At 39.6% G+C, this 11983-nt stretch overlaps 1 long non-coding RNA gene across 1 annotated transcript; it reads right to left on the bottom strand.

Moving 5' to 3' along the window:
- Positions 1 to 1166: 1166 nt before the first annotated feature.
- LOC140946997 (uncharacterized) lies at positions 1167 to 3636 on the bottom strand. The gene is made up of 3 exons (XR_012166902.1): positions 3440 to 3636; positions 2939 to 3043; positions 1167 to 1915 (listed from the first exon to the last, which is right to left on the bottom strand). It is a non-coding gene; the product is annotated as an uncharacterized lncRNA (long non-coding RNA).
- Positions 3637 to 11983: the final 8347 nt, after the last annotated feature.

The following is an 11983-nucleotide window of genomic DNA, read 5'->3' as shown; positions in this document are numbered from 1 at the left end:
AGTCAGTCAGTCAGTCAGTCAGTCAGTTAGTCAACCAGTCAGTCCGTTGTTGAACCAGTCAGTCAGTTAGTTAGCCCATCAATCAGTCACCCAGCCAGTCAGTTAGTCAGTCATTCAGTCAGTCAGTTAGTCTCAGTCAGTAAGTCAGTTAGTCAATTAGCCAGTAATTGAGGTTGTCAGCTAGTCAGTCATTCAGCCAGTAGGTCAGTCAGTCAGCCAGACAGTCACTAAGCCAGTCAGCCATCAATCAACAAGACTGTCAATAACTGATGCTGACTGTATAAGTCATAACGTAGATTGCATGTCTGATCTTACCTACAGTCAGTTTTACATCTTTTTATCCTCCATGTGAAAATCAAACCATGAGAACTTTGAACAAAGTTCTAAACACAGTGCTAACAAAGTTTAAAATTTGAAGTAGTTTTCAAGTTTCAAACTTTGCAAAATTATGAATGATATTTTAGTTATCAATCCATTTTAATATTTTAGCAAAGTTGTTGTTTGATTAAGTGCTAGGCTTGACAATTTCTTTGGCTAAAATTCTGGAGTTGTGGAGTTCAGAGACTGCCATTTTGAGTTGGAGATTTTCTTTTCAGAAACACTTTTAACTTAATTTATGGCTTTTTGTTGTTATCCTTTTCCAAACCATTTTAATTGCAATATAGTGTACGTAAGGTTCTTTGAACGAGAAAATGTCTTGACTGAACAATGATATGAAACTTCAATGCACATCAGTGTACAAGTAAGCTTGCAGTACATTATTTGTCCCTTTTTGGTCAAATTAAAGCCTTTTTTTTCCAAAACGTTTCCTATTTCAGCCAAACTATCACCAAATTAATGTTGCTGACACAATGATTGCGAACTTAAATTGAAAGGTTGGCAAATAATTGAGTCATTGACAATGTAGTTCTTTGACAATGACTTTGCAATGCAATTTTGCACATGAAGGTAATGTAAAACTGCTGTAAACTAGCAGAACTTAGCTCATATCTATAACATAACTGTGGCAAAACTTATCAAAAGCAAACTAATGCTTATCCAGGAATAAAATGCTAAATCTATTTGGCATGACTAATTTTCAAGCCAAATGTTTAGACACACAATAAACTAGGATTATAAAATTGAATTTTTATGTGCATTTTCATAGCATAATTTATTGTAAATTATGCTTAGTTGTCAAGATGCAAACAGTACTGCTTTGAAAGTTTTCCTTCATTTTGTGATAACAGTGAATTGGATAGCTTCTTGAGCTTCAAACACAGACTGTTATTTCCTAAATTAATGGTTTAGGTCTAGTCAATTTTAAAAAATGCATTTACCCATCAAATGTTCTGAGAGTAAATAGATCCAATCACTTTTTATCAATTAACTGCTCTGAATTGAAGTTCTAGATTTTGTTCAAAAACTTACTTTTTGGAAATTTTAAGCAAACATGATTTGTTTTGGAAATCAACTTCTACATAACAAATAAAGTGGAATTGACTTTGATTGCACACAAGGAATCATCAGAAGTTGAAACTTTTACCTTTTACATTTTACTTACTGATTTTCAACAAAATTGTATCAATGAATCTTGTGGCAAAAAACAGTGCACAAAGGAAACTCCAAACACCTTGAATCATGAAAATGATGCAGAAAACTACTGGGTGTGTGCACACAAATCAACCCCTAAAAGATAATCCTCTATTGTTAACTCCCTTAAAATGCATCCAAATGCATTTTAATGTAATGTCCTGGATAAGATTAGTAATTATCTTTTGAACAAGCCAGCCACATTTTATTTATCTGGTTCACACAAAAGCTGGATTACAAAGTAAACTATGCTGCCCTTACTGTACTGAAGATAACCTCTAAATTCTAAACATCTTGACTTGACTTGACTTGATCCAGTCTGTTTGTGGCACATGGATATGTCCTGGAAAACAAAAATCACAAATCTACATAAGAACAGGATAGCCAGCTGGTTAAAATAGAGACTGTAAACAACTGTATCAACAAAGGGCACGTAAGTTCCCCTTTTCTGGGGTGGTCTTCTTCTTGGGGCATGCTTCCCCAGAAAATCTTGAAATTTTAAAGCACTAAAATGCATTCGAGGGTTGTTGGTGCTTATTGAAACATTACTTACAGTGGTACCTCTATTCAGGGAACACCCGGCCCTCAGAACTGAGAAAAGTGTCGGGACTGTCCCCTGAATACACTGTAGAAGTATCCCTTGAATAGAGATTAGGCAAGGGGTTTGTTAATAATTGACCAACAAAGGATTTATTTAAGTTCTGGAATCTGTTGCAGTTATCAATTTTTAAGCAGCCAAATAAAAAATCACAGTTAACTTCTCTCCAACAAATTGTTGCATTGTTGTCTCTACAAGCTGTACATCAATTTTAATTTAAGTGAGACATTGTTCATGTTGTGAAAGCTGCAATCATTGTGAGCAGTGTACACTTTAACTTATCAGCCCTCTTTGTGGTCCGTCATGTTCTGAGTACTAAGGTGTCCCCTATATGGAGGTAAAACCTGGGATTTGCGACTTAGAAAAAGTGTCCCTTTCCTCTGAATAGAGGTGTTCCTTCAACAGAAGTAACAGATAAAAAGATTATGTGAATATTTGCCTGGGGCCAAATTTCGCATCCCCTGGATGGACTGGTGTCCCTTGAATAGAGGTGTCTTAAAGAAGAGGTTCCATTGTATAATATTGTATTTATCAGTCCAATTAAGAACCAATATCAATAGTAATAATAATAATAACGTCATTCACTAAGGATAAACACATAACATTCAGGAACTTATAGACCTTAAGACCCTAAAAGAAGTGACTACATATGATTAGAGATGCCCAATTTAACTGGAAGAGATCCCTTATCAAAATGCCACTCAATTTACTAGTAACATTCTATTTTGCTATGCTAGTAGTATTACCAATGAAGGTTTACAAACCAACCTAGTGACTTGTCATCTCTTTCCTGTGGCAATGACGTCCTTTAATACAGCTGCCTCTCTATTGTTGGAGCCACTCATAAACATGCATCTAACAATCTGCCACACCCTGTTGAAATCAAAATGTTGGTAGTGTGGCTCTTTATATGATACAACTTATTTCCTATGCATTTCAACAAATTTGAACTTGATCCTGCCATCGTTTGAAAACTAGTAACTTGTCAGATAGCTTCAAAAAAATACTGACGACCTTGATGGGTCAATACCTGAGCCTGCGATACGGTCAGGTGATACTGGTCACCGGATACCCTGTTTTGACAGCTGTCAATTTATCACAACATGGATGTGCAATATCAGGTTGCACCTGGGCTTCCAAACTAGCTACAGTGTGAGATGGATGGTCGGGCTATTGGTGTATGGTCACGTGATTACAAAATTTTCTCAGATGGATAGTTTTTCTTAGCTAAGGGGCTCCGCTATTACCAATAAAGGTCCACAAACCAACCTGATGACTAGTGATCTCTTAATTCCCCGTAGCAATGACAGTCTTCAGATCAGTTGCCTCTCTAATGCTGGACCACTGATGAACATCTGTTCAAGACAAATCTTTGTTATTCTTTTCAGCCTGAAAAAGAATAACTGAGAAAAAAAGAAAGTTAGTTAGAAAGTTAAGAAAAGCGAGTTCATCATAATTTTAGACTTCCTAGGATATTTTACTATTATTGGTCGCATGCAGACATACACTGGATTTAGTTATGCACAAAAAACATGCAAAGAAACTGTTGTACTGAAGAAGGATTTGACAGTCTTCTGTAGTGGTGGTGGTTGATATGATATGTAGTTCTTATTGAAAGCTGTTGGTTTCAAATGACAGTTGAACCTCCACTTACGAACCTCCAACTTTCTTCCACCCTGATTGGCAAATCGGCAATTGCTCTTTTTTCACAGTTGGACTTAACAAGGGTTTAGTTTTGTCTGTGGCACATGCTATTGTTTTCTTAGCAAATTGAATTTCTATCCAGAGGGTCCGAAAGGATAAGTTATTTTTGTAAGCCACCTGAACAACTATCATGAGGCAAAATTAATTATAAACAAACTCTATCCACAGTACAGACTGTAATTATAGTTTGACATTCACCTCAAGAATACATTGCATCCATTAATCAGCATATTCTGTTGGTGTGTTCCTTCCCGTCCTGTCTGATGCTTCGGTGCTTAATTTTTCTTCTTAAGTTGTCAAGCAACATCATAAATAGACCTGTTAGGAATCCAATCTCATACAAGTAGTTAATTCTTCTGTACATTTCCAGACTGGTATCTGCAATGTATGGGGTAGGCATCAGGGATGAAGTTGTGGATCAATGATCACAACAAGTGTACAGAAACAGTCATTATTAGTACTGACTGAGTAGGTTTGTTAGTTATCCTGGATTTCCTAGAGCTGGATATTATAGGTTATTCTGATTGCCAGGTTAACACCACAGCAAAAAGGGCAACCATAAGGGTTGCAGAACACTACAAGGAGGGAAGAACAGTTAGTATGAGTTTTTGGTTTCCATACTTACTGTTTTTTTGTGCTGACAGTTGTATGATCTTCCCTTGTGTTATGCAGATTATATGACACCGGTTTCCGCCAAAACGGTTCATTGGCTAGTCACAACTACACCTTCACAAGTTAAGGTTTCATTGGAATCCAGCCATACACAAGAATCCAGCAACTATGGAATCCAATCTCATACAAGTAGTATCTTCCATGCGTTTCCAGTCTGGTATCTGAAATGTATGAGGCAGGCATCGGGGATGCAATTTATAGTAGAATCCTACAAGGAGGGAAGAACAGTTAGTATGAGTTTTTAGTTTCCATACTTACTGGTTTTTTGTGCTGACAGTTCAATGATCCTTCCCTTGTGTTATGCAGATTAGATGACACCGGTTTCCGCCGAAACGGTTCATCGGCTAGTCACCACTACACCTTCACAAGTTAAGGTTTCATTGGAATCCAGCCATACACAAGAATCCAGCAACTATGGAATCCAATCTCATACAAGTAGTATCTTCCATGAGTTTCCAGTCTGGTATCTGAAATGTATGAGACAGGCATCGGGGATGCAATTACAGTAGAACCCTACTAGGAGGGAAGAACAGTTAGTATGAGTTTTTAGTTTCCATACTTACTGGTTTTTTGTGCTGACAGTTGTATGATCCTTCCCTTGTGTTATGCAGATTATATGACACCGGTTTCTGCCGAAACGGTTCATCGCCTAGTCACCACTACACCTTCACAAGTTAAGGTTCATTGGAATCCAGCCATACACAAGAAACCAGCTACTACGGAATCCAATCTCATACTGACTGAGCAAGTATGTTGGATATCCTGGATTTCCTGGAGTTGGATGGTGGATTCTCCAAATTATTGCCAGGAGTACCATGTAATGTCTTACAAGGCAGAGTTATTAGCCCTGCACTTAACCCCCAACCTGGAGGACCAGGGTGCTTTTTAGTTTTCCCTTAGAGCAATCTGGCATAATTGATCCTTCGTGAAGCATAAGCTCCCGCCATCATAGGTCTAGTGGTCAAAATGGCATGCAAGCCTCCCTGCCACGAGCACAGCACCAGGGGAGGGAAGACCTGTTAACCCTTCCATTCTGCCTTTGGATTGAGTATTAGTGAATCCAAGACTATTGAAAGTTACATTATGTAACAGTTAATTGATACCCATACCTACGATCTTCAACCATAGAAGATGAGTTGATTGCAGTGCCATCATTGTATGTTGTGTGCAAAGCTAAGTTTGATGAACATCAGGTTGTCATTGTGTGATAATCATTGGAATTCTATTCAGCCCTTTTCCTCTCCTGGGTCACCCCCATCCACTGTTGAGACGGGTAGGCCAGCATCTTCATGGCTTCTTCTTCATCGCTCAGGGTGATTCTATCAAATAGATGATCACAAGACTTACTAATCTAATTAAAAAGACTAGACGGGGAAGCCAGGTACTTGAACAAAATTGCTGTTGTTAGCATAGTTACTGTAGGCAATGTAGTTACTGTCAGTGGTCTTATCAGTGTGTAGTCTGTGTGATCAGCATAATTATAGTCCGTGTCTTTGCTGATTTAAGTGGCTGTCTCCCTAAAAGTGGTCCACTAGATTTCGCAACAAAAAATAGTTTTCCTTTATTTTTTGTTGGTGAAGAGGCTTTAGTAGGCATATAGACACTGTACTAAAATCGCTACTTTTGTTTTGAAATTCTTTTTCTTAGCTCTGCTACAAGCCAAACACGAATCGAGTCCAACTCAGCCTCTCAGAGAGTATCTTTGATAAAAACATTTTCAAGTTACAGTGGTACAAAGACTACCTATTTTGCAGGCTCAATCCACACCCTGAAAGTAAGGAAGATTTGAGGAAAAATTTCTCAAACGTTGCAGCCTAAATCTGGTATAAAAATCATATCAAAGTAAAATTTGAAGCTTATTTTTATGGTTTATAGGCTCAGACTTGCGGGTATCTTCTGGGATTGCAACCAACAGTAGATTGCAATCTGCCATTTGTGTTGCATTAATTATTGGCCGTGTCAGACATCACGATTGCGCAGGTTAAAATTTCCTTGAAATTGCCTTGAATTTGTCTCCGGCCTCTAAAAGGAAGTAATTGAGCTTCTTTAAGTACTTTTGAATCGAGAGAGATTATTAACACATGTGAAGCAAAGATGATTGTGCATGTTAGTGATTACTCTTCTATCACTGGCAGAGGGTAATGGCTTCCATTTAAGGCTAGATTTAAGTAATGGGGATCAATGCACAAACGAATGTTCCCGTCTGGCTTCAGGGCTGCAATCATGCTTGAAATCCAGTCTGTAGGTTCTTGAATAGGGCTGATCACTTTCCTCTGAGTTAAGCAATCAAATTCATTCTTCAGTTTCTCTATAAGCGCAACAGGTACACGACGTGGCAGCATAACTGTAGGAGCAACATTTGGATCTGATTCAAGGTGTACTTTCCCTTCCATGTGGCCTAACTCTTCTCCAAAAATGTCTGAATATTCACTCATCACAGCATCTTTTGTGAACTCAGGCTTCTCTGAGCATCACAGGACCATGTATCTTCTCTAACGGACAAAATGTTCTAAGTTTGCACAACCACTAGCTTCATCTGCTGAGCAGTTTCCAGACTGAGTAACGGAGCAAAATTGCGATCAACAATGGATAAGTCAATCAGATAGCTTTTCATGTTCTTAGGATTAACTAGGGAGATTTTTGCTTTACCAATGGCTGACATGGTTGACTTTGAGTTTATCTTGAAGATGTGACTCGATTTCTCAACCAGAGTTCCTTTGGGGAAAATACTTGATGGGCAGAATATTGCATGATGCACCTGAGTCAATTAACATTTTCACTTCCTTCCCATCAATCTTCAAAGTGGCCAGGATCTTGTTTGAGTGGTTATCAACAGTATTGATCTCTTCCTCGGTGCAGGATATTGAGAGAATTTCCTCTTCACTTTCATCAAAGTCAAACTGATTCAATGAATGCTTTTGTGGAGGTTTCCTGTTTTGTGGCTTCTTTTCATGTGTGGCTTCTTCCATTCTTCCATAACCAAACCTAGAACCTTTTGCGAGTGAAGTGTTACAAGTAGTGTCGATCAATTCATAACAGGAGCAGCTGAGGGGTCATTTTAAAGAAACACACCCGTGGCCATTTACACTTTTTAGCATTAAGCTTCATCAGGAAGCTTAATGCTATTAAGAATAAGTGTGGGACTTCCACGCAGATGGAAACTGACAGTGGCACTTTTTAATTTTTCTTGGGCTTAGATGGCCCATCAGATCCTATAACAAACACTCACATATGTTTTTTGACATTATTTTAGTCACACTGAAAGCCACTGGAAGAACGGTACCATTGGTGACCTCTCTTCCAAGCAGCTGCTACATGACCCAAAATTACAGCAGGGATTTTTGTAGACCTGGCCGACCTACTACCAGACAATATTCGAGTCCAAACGTTTTTGGAGGGAAAACTGGTGGTTGGTTGCCTTTGGTTACAGCATATGTTGCGGGGTATCAAACGTCACCAAGGCTCACAGCGTCAACACAAACTCATCACAATCGAGCTGACGCACATTATTTTCCAATCCTTGAACTTTTACAACCATACAATGCTTTGGGCTGCCTGCTGTCTCGGGTTTTTTGGATTCTCACACGCTGCTGAGTTCACCATCAACTCCAACTTTAATCCCGACGTCCACATTGTTGTTGGCGATGTCCAAGCAGTCCCTGGTCAATTCAGGCAGCTTCAGGATCTAAGATCAGTGCTCTAAGATGGACCCCTTTTGCTACGGTTGCTATAAATTATCTACATTGGTGCTGGAAAATGTGATCTCTGCCCCATGCGTGCCATTATCCAGTATCTACATGTCCATAGCTCAACTCCTGGCCCACTTTTACTTCTTTCTGATGGCACTCCTTTAAATCGCCAAAGGCTGACATCTAGTAGTCAATCCATTCTCTCCGCTGCTGGGGTCCCTGGTTGCTACACTGGTCATACAGCTTCTGCATTGTTGGCACAACTATTTCAGCAGCCTCTTGTGGCTTACCAGATTACCTCACCAAGACACTTAGCAAATGGTTCCAGATATGTATCAGATCTATAAACGCACACCCATCACTACTATCGTGGGGGTAGCAGGCCAACTCACTTGACAGGTATTACTTGCACATTTTTCTTCTTTCCTAGTTGTTTTTGTAGGGTGCCTCAGGACTTTGGTGGTCCGGGCCAGGACCTCCCCCAGCTCTGAGCCCCTCTTTCCCTCTCCAAACTGGCATGGGTAGCTCCGAGAGTCTCTTCAGCTTGGAATGGGGGCTCATAGCTGGGTTGTGGGGATTTGCCAGCCATGGGTGCAGTATTCTATCTAGGGGCTGACTGGCCATAGTGGTAGCCCCTGGGTATCCCAGGCACCAACTTTCCACTTAACCAAGGCAGTTGGTTAAATTCTGGTATAATGTCATGTCAGGGTAGTGTCCAACATTAGTGACAATATTGTTCGTAATAGCCTTCTCAGTGTACTCTAGGGTCAGCTGAAGTGGAATGACTATGAACTGAGCATATGGTTCATATTGCTACATTAAACTTTTGTAGTAGTTTTGGTATACAGCTTTGATTGCTTTGGTACATCAACCTGTTATAGCTTTGAATGTGGATCACACCAGCTTTTTGCTTGTGTGAGTTAAATTTCTTCGTAACTGAATTCTATATTTCACCTTGTAGTTCCAATTGCTTGAGCTTAACTTTCCCTGGAAGTCTCAGTTTTTGAGCAAAACGTTGTGTAGTTTACAGTCTTAGCCTGGATAACTTTAATTAGTAAAACACGACTAGTGGTCTATTATCAATGCTGCGATTGGTTGAGCTACTACTAGGCTATACATGTACATGTATGTTATAGCCCACTAGTGGCGAAAAGCACTGGCTTTTTGGCGGCAAAAAAGGCTGTTAAAGTCTAGCTTTAACTAGCCAAAGTTGTTTTGTCTCGAAATTTTTGACCAACTAGTTGGATTTTACTAAAACAATTATTCCTCTCGCCCTCATAGCCTCTCAGTCAATAGCCCATAAGGCCAAAGGCTGAATGGGCTATTGACTCAGAGCCCATTCCGGCTCAAGGAATAATTGTAACGACTTTAGGGGATATTGCTTTTGTGACAGCTCCAGAACTAAATGTTGAGAACAGCGTACTGTCAGTGTTTCTTCATGTGGAAATTGGGTGTCAGGTACAGACGTCACAAATTAATTTTGGTTGTTTAGATTAAGTCAGTAAACTCGTCATTGCACTGTGAAGGATAAGTAGAAACATCTTTTGATATGTCTTTGCGTTCTGTAAGGCGTTTAAAGTAAAGGGTTTTGGGAAAATAGTCTACCTCATCTTTGCGTACCTCTGCGGGGAAAAATGTTGATAAACTGGTGTAACCCAGGAGAGTAGTGTGGTTTATTAGTTGCAAGGATAGGTTTATCTGAATAACTGTCACTAAAAGAAAAAGGGAGAGCTCTTGTGCAGCAGTTTGATGCAACTGCATCCTGTTTGCCTCACTGAAAGAAAGTGAAAGGCAGGCTACTGCCGAGTAGATTCATAAACCATCAGAAGGCTTTGATTGATAGCCTAGAGCATACAGCTGGCAATTACTGTGTGTTGCATCAGTGCAGTTCAGCACTAGAGGAAATAGAATACTGGTAAAGATGTTTACATCAAACTTGCCATTAGAAAGTTCTTAGTAGTCGGGTGTCGTCAGGTACATGCATCTTGATCTACTCTGGGGACTGGAATTACTGAACAGTTGTTTAAGTCAGAGACTCATGAACAGCCTCTATAAAACTGGCGTACGCTGTTGCATGTTAGACTATTGTGTAGCTTTGATTTGGTACCACCTGAAGTATAGTGCACTGTAGTCTGTTGTAGTGTAGAATGTTGCCATTGTGTGAGTAATCTGTTGTTGAAAGGGCAGTGCATTTAGGGCCTTGGCTACGTTCATCACAGGTCTCCACAGACCATAGAACTTCATAGGTTGTTACCAACGTTGAAACACTCATCAAATTTTCCCAAGAGGCAATTCAGGGTGAACAAAACATTTGTCAAATTTTGAAGATTAAAAAATGGTAAGGGGCTGAGACTAGGGAAATACTTCTCCACAGAGATTAAACTTCTCCTGTGTTAATATATTAAACCCTCTATCTGGAATCGTAGTTTAAGGACAAAAATTTAAGTATTCTTTAAAGCATTTAAAAGACTCTCTGTAACACCAACCTAAGATACAGTGTATACATCTGTCTGCATCCAGTGCTTTACAACTCCAACCACGTACATGTAGGAACTGTTTCTTGTCTGTCGGAAGAAAAGGACAAAATGAAACAGTTTACATACAGTGCACATATAAGAAACTTATAGAGGATATTACATGGCTGCGCGGAGATATGAAATTTCTCTTTGAGTGTTGAAAAATATTTCACAAGTGAGCACATCGAACGACTGAAATATTTTTTTCAACACGAGAAGAGAAATTTCATATCTCCAAGCGACCATGTAATGTTCTATTTATTACATAAACACTAATGAAATACCAAACCATTTTACTTAAATAGTTTTTTGGTCTGAAAGGTGCGGTTTATTATGAAGCCATAGCAATGGTGATATTTTTTCGCATGTGAAGATAACATGTTATCTTCACATGTGAAGATAATTTATCAAGTTTTTGCGTGAAAGCTTACTTGGTACTTCATTGGTGTTTATATAATAAAACTTATTATCAAACACAATGCAGAAGGAAGTTTGGATCATCATATGATTCTGGGCCAGAACTGCCCACCTACCCCTCCGATCCACTAAGCTAACATTTTGCCCTTTAGTGAAAAGTAAGTGTTAATGTTGGCCTAGGGCAGGGGTAGGTTTAATTTTAATAGAAAAGTCCCTGAAAATAGGTTCAGTCATCTAGTTACTTTTTTCAGCATTCATCAAACCTTTATCTTTAAAACAAAACAGCCCAAGTAATTGGTTACTCATCATGCAGTTTCTCCTAGTGATTTTCATATATTTTTTTAAATTACTAGTTATAGCTATCGCTAAGTGCCAACGAGCAAAGATTTCAGGGGCAGTGGCAGCCACAGACAGCTTTTTTGCCCTTATTGGGGCCCACCATCGTGGCACAGCCATTGGGTTAATGAATGGGGAAAACCCCTGTCTCAAAACTCCCTTACTGCCGAAAAGCAGTCTATCAAGCGCCAGCTCTAAACAACACATGTGGGAGCTGTTGGCTGGGAACCGCACAACAGTTCCACCACGACATGAGCGGGGAAGGTGGATCACAAATTACCAGTAAATCAAAGCAAGGGGCACACATACACCAACCCACGGCCTAGCCATTACTTCACGCATGCGCACAGCCATATCACGCAGGCAGGCAGCCATGGGCAACAGTTTTGCCCATACTGGGGTGCAACAGCATGCATGGCCATCAGTCAGTGACTGGGGAAACCTGTGCAAAAAGACCCTTTCCTGCAAAGGTGAGTCCT

The sequence above is a fragment of the Porites lutea genome, chromosome 8 (genome assembly GCF_958299795.1).
Source record: "Porites lutea chromosome 8, jaPorLute2.1, whole genome shotgun sequence".
In the NCBI taxonomy this organism is placed as follows: Eukaryota; Metazoa; Cnidaria; class Anthozoa; order Scleractinia; family Poritidae; genus Porites; species Porites lutea.
The sequence above is the reverse complement of the archived record's forward strand: the minus strand, read 5'-3'. Positions and strand labels throughout refer to the sequence as shown.